The sequence below is a fragment of the Rhinichthys klamathensis genome, unplaced genomic scaffold (assembly GCF_029890125.1).
Source record: "Rhinichthys klamathensis goyatoka isolate OS25496 unplaced genomic scaffold, OSU_Roscu_1.1 h1tg000330l_1, whole genome shotgun sequence".
Classification (NCBI taxonomy): domain Eukaryota; kingdom Metazoa; phylum Chordata; class Actinopteri; order Cypriniformes; family Leuciscidae; genus Rhinichthys; species Rhinichthys klamathensis.
In genome coordinates this window covers 1,687,950-1,693,518 of record NW_026606845.1, presented here as the reverse complement: position 1 = coordinate 1,693,518, position 5,569 = coordinate 1,687,950, and the positions used below count along the sequence as shown (strand labels likewise).

At 34.6% G+C, this 5,569-nt stretch overlaps 1 pseudogene; it reads left to right on the top strand.

Moving 5' to 3' along the window:
• The first annotated feature begins 627 nt into the window (after positions 1-627).
• Positions 628-5,185, top strand: LOC130105937 (GTPase IMAP family member 8-like; annotated as a pseudogene).
• Positions 5,186-5,569: the final 384 nt, after the last annotated feature.

Sequence of the window (5,569 nt, the reverse complement as noted above, 5' to 3'; positions counted from 1 at the left end):
CAGATCGGGTGTGTGTGAATTGAGTCTCTCAGCATTATCCAGTTGCAGCGTTTCTCTACTAGCTGTAAGTTTGTCTACAACTTAAATAACAATGCTACCACATCATCACTATAGATGCCATGTACATTTTTGAAATGTAATGCGGTTAACAGACATGCATTTGGTGATCTAATGTGTTCTCATGACATCATTTGTAGAGTATAATAGGCTTTAAAAAAAAACTGGAGCTAATTACAATTGCAGTTTGGAATACTTTTTATTTATATAATTATGTTTTTTTATGATTGGATTTACAGTATTTGCGGGGAATTAACAATGTTCAAAGTTCTTACTTTTTACAGGGTAAAAAGGATTTTACAGGGTTCTTACTTTTACAGTTTTACACAATATTATGATCTGGAAAGATACTCAAAGAGACAAAGGTTACAATTGTGACATTCAACCATTGGGTTTACATGACAGAAGCTTAAGCAACAATACAAAGGTTTCACTTCAGTTTGAACTATTTGTGTTTACAGTAGGTTATTATGTTTTGAAAGGACCATTTGTGCTTAAAACTAATAATGACACATGCGATTCAATGATTTGCAGCATTCCTAGAAGAACCCAAACTAAAAAATAAAGACAATGAGTGACACAGGTAAGTACATTTACTTGTTAAAATAGCATACAGTAGGTAACCTGGACATTTTCAGTACATTCACTGATTTTAAAATATCAATAAATATGTCAATTTGAATTTTGTATCTTCGTACTACCTCTAATAACAAAATGGAATTTATTAATTTAGTAAGTAGATATCGTTTCACTTCTGTCAACATAAGTAATTTTTTGCTTCCTCTTCCAGCAACATTCAGAGATTTACCATAGCACACTGTCACAACATAGATATATAAAAGTCTTCAAAGTTATGTTAAATATAATTTTCATAAATTCTAATTGTACCAATTTATTTAGTGAAATGCTTTTTCTTATGTTTAATTTGTCTTTTTTTGTTGTATAAAAGTATTAATGCTGTATTAAAGTAAAAAGTATTAAAGTAAAAAAAAGTTTTATTGAAGTAAAGTAAAAAACTGTTTTACTTTATTAATGTAAAGTAAAAAGGTATTAAAATATAAAAAAAAGTATTAAAGTAAAGTTTAATGCTGTCACCCCATTTGAGATCATTGTTTTTGTGCCAGACAATTCTCATCTGATTGCATAAATGAATATTTTTTTTAAAACACCTCCTGCCTTAAATTGCTTTAAATATCACTTTATGTTCAGTTTTAAGGACTTTTGGTTTGTATTTCCATTTTCCAATATTTCCTTCTATTACTTTATTCACCAGTTTGTTTCCATAGTTTCTGTTTATGTTGCACACCTGTTTCTAGTTTTGTTAATATTAGCCTGTGTATTTATTTTGATTAGCTTGTTGTGTAAATATATTTTAAGCTTAGCTTGATGCCGACGGTAATATAAAAAAAACAGACAGTGAAAGATGGAAACTGGAAAGCCACAGGGTGTGAAAAGAGAGACAAAACTATTGGTACAACAGGGCTAAGAAAAAAAAAAATTGCTTTTCACTATTCCCAAACTGTATGAATGCAGAATATATATATATATATATATATATATATATATATATATATATATATATATATATATATATATATATATATATATATATATATATATATATATATGTGTGTATTGAACATTGATAGAACAATAGATTTTAAAAATAAGTCATAAAAGTGGTTCATTTTCTTCAATAGCTAAAATAATATGTTTTTAATAATGTTTAAAGGTACAATATGTATTATAATTAAAATTACTTGCACAGTGTGATATATTTCCTGCAGTTGTGTACTTACAATATCCCAAAAGTCTCCAAAGATTTTATATTTCAGAGAAATTCCAATTTTAAATAAGTGGCTAAAGATATTCCTCAGTTATTGAAAAACTATTGCTTTCATTGCCTTGAACAAAACTGAAAAAATCATTAAAGGGTGGTATAATGCTCTTTTCACAAGATGTAAAATAAGTATTTGATGTCCCCAGAGTGTGTATGTGAAGTTTTAGCTCAAAATATCCCACAGATATATTTTTTACAGTTAAAATTGTCACATTTTGAGGGTGAGCAAAAACCCACCGTTTTTGTGTCTGTCCCTTTAAATGCAAATGAGCTGCAGCTCCCGGCACAGATGGGCGGAGCTTCAACAGCTTGTGTCATGCAAATTTCAAAAACTTTTTTGTTTATGTTTTAAATTTATGTAGCTGATGTGGAGTTAACTATATTCTAATCATTAATTACCATATTCTGTCATGATAATCTATACATCGGCGGGGTTTATGTAAATTCTAGGGTTGGTGATGTCACATCGTGACTTGGCAGATGTTGTTTATGCTCAAACAGCGACATTACACACTATTACACACAAATCATAATCAACCACCCCTTTAAGAAGACCTTTGTCTCAAAATATAAACATTAATTTTATCTTAATATTATTTTATTTGCCCACGATCGTGTCCAGGATCAGACAAATTTATATGTGCATCTTGAAAAGCAGATGTTTTGGAAAGTGCAGCTTTAAGTTTTTGTTTTGTTTTGATTACACATTCACAAATCCCACTGCATCAATATTTCCATATACTGGCTAAACAACATGTTGCCATCAAAATATAATCTGTAACCGCTCTGTTTAATCCCAGATATTATAATTTTATTCGCAGTATCAGCCTCATCTGAACTCAGGATTGTTCTGGTGGGTAAAACTGGATCAGGAAAGAGTTCAACTGGAAACACCATCCTGGGTCGAGAGTGTTTTAAAAAATCTGGTTCACCACAGTCAGTTACTAAAACCTGTGATAGGCACTTAATAAATATGGGTGCACGGCCCATCTCAGTCATCGACACTCCAGGCCTGTTTGATACAACAATGTCAGAACAGCATCTGAAGAAAGAGATAGAGAAGTGTGTAGAGATGTCTGCTCCTGGTCCTCATGTGTTTCTGCTGGTCATCAGACTGGATGTGAGATTCACAGATGAAGAGAAAAACACAGTCAAATGGATTCAGAAGAACTTTGGAGAAGAAGCTGTTCGTCACACCATCGTTCTGTTCACTCACGCTGATGCACTGGATCAATCATTAGATAAGTATATCAGTGAAAGTAAAGATCTTCAGGCTCTTGTTAATGAGTGCGGTGGCAGATTTCACCCATTTAATAATAATGACATGGAGACCCGCTCTCAGGTCACTGAACTACTGGAGAAGATTGAGAAGATGGTGGAGAGAAATGGAGGGAAGCACTACACTAATGAGATGTACCAAGAAGCTCAGGGAAGGATAATCAATAGAGAAAAGTTCTGTAAGTGTTTATCTTTCTGTCATTTAATCAAAATACCACCATTATGTAAACATCAGAGCAAGAATAAAATATATTCGAGTTCCTCTGGATCTGTCCTCTCCCACTTACTATGATTCACTTCATACAGTGGTTCTCAAACCTGTTCTGGAGTACCACCAGCCCTGCACAGTCTGTATGTCTCCACCATCTATCACACCTGATCTAACTCATGAGCTCATTAGTTGAGACTGCAAGACCTGAAATGGATGTGTCAGATATATGGAAACATACAAAATGTGCAGGGCTGGTGGTGCACCTGGGACAGGTTTGAGAACCACTGGTATAGATATTAAATCTGTTTAGTTTACTTGTTTATTACAGTTTTTTTTATGTCTGTATAGACCCCTTTTCAGTTGGTGAATATGGTGACGTTTTTATTTGGGCGGAGCTTAGGTGGAGGCAGAACGATCCCTCTGGCCGCTTCACTAATGCTAGTTAGCAAGTTTTGTTAGCTTGTTTTTTAACAATGACTGGAGAAAATCCGATTTTATCTTAATGTGTAAGGTCACTCACTGTCCAGGACCGCGATTGTTATTTGCAAAAGTTCATTTTAACCGACGGAACCAGATTGGCCGACCCGTAGCCGTTACACGCTCACTCAATGCATGGACGATCTGACAGGATTAACGTTACCTTGGTTGAGTGGCCTGACTTCTACACCTAACTTATAGAGAAACCGATCGTAAAGAAAAACATATAAATCTTTAGTTGCCTATAACTATGTGCTGAATGGTCATGTACGATCCGCAGTTCTGCCGAGCCAGCGCCAAGAAGACGACAATGTGAAGAGTGACATTACGGTGCGATTTTAATGATGTGAATATTTTCTAGAAATAACATTTCCAGAAAATGCATATTTATTTTTCATCCATTCTTGCACCAAACAACACAAGATGACATTTAATAATAATAATAATAATAATTTAAGCTCCTTATTATGTAGCCGAATCTGTGCTGGTTTGTATTGGCCGCCTCCAGTTTTCACTTTGTTTTGCCTCCAGCTAGTGTCGTGACGTAACTGTGACGTCGGCGCAAAAGGGGTCTATAATCACTCTGTTTTATTTGTCATTCTGATTGTCAGGGTCTGGAAAACCAAGGATTTTCCTGCTGGGTAAAACTAGATCAGGAAAGAGCAGTTCAGTCAAAACCATCCTGGGCCAAAAGAGTTTTGAGAGGAGAAATTCAACAAATTCTGCGAATAAATCCTATGAACTACGGGAAGCATATGTGGCTGGAAAGAGCATGAAAATAATCGACACTCCAGGACTGATTGATGCACCAGAAGATAAGATGAAAACTGAATTAGAGAAGTGTGTCTACATGTCAGTTCCTGGTCCTCATGTGTTTCTCACGCTGATCATCTGAAGGGTGGATCATTAGACGAGTATATCAGAGAGACTCCAGATCTACAGGCATTTACTGAGAGTTTTGCTGGCAGATTTCACTCATTTAACAATGAAGACATGAAGAACCGCTCTCAGGTCACTGAACTGCTGGAGAAGATTGAGAAGATGGCAGAGGAAAATGGATGGTGGTACTACACCAGTGAGATGTTTCAAAACATACTCAAAAATTATTTACGTAAACTACATGATATTGGAGTAAAAGTTGGACCAGCAGGAAAAGCAGCTGTAGCAGGAGTCGTCGTACGGAGAGCAGCAGGGATAGCCGTAGCACCAGTACTGATCATTGCTGGAGCAGCTGCAGCTGGAGTTACTGCAATCTATGAAAGATTTGCTAAGAAAGATTAGGACATTTTTGCTCATTTGTATGCATGACTATTGTAATTGTTGCAGTGGTTGTAGATAGATGACACAGTAACACAAATAACAGGATAAAAAAAAATATTCAGCATGACAATGATTCAATTCAAGGGCTTAATTTTGTTGTAAATAAATCAAAATTTTCTTGTATGTACATAGTATGGGTAAATAAGTGGTGGTTGTTTTTTATCTGAATTTTGCTTATTACAATTGTCACATTCATCCATGATACTTATTCAATTTGTTCTCATCTGTTATGAGCTTTTCAGTTTAATGCTTATGGTTTAAATGTTTCTACTGTGATGCTGTTTTATTCTTGTATTCAAATCAACATGAAAATGTATTTGTAGAATTTCACCAATGCGGTTAATCAAAGGGGTAGCACAGTTTATTGTATTTATGCCATTTAGTTT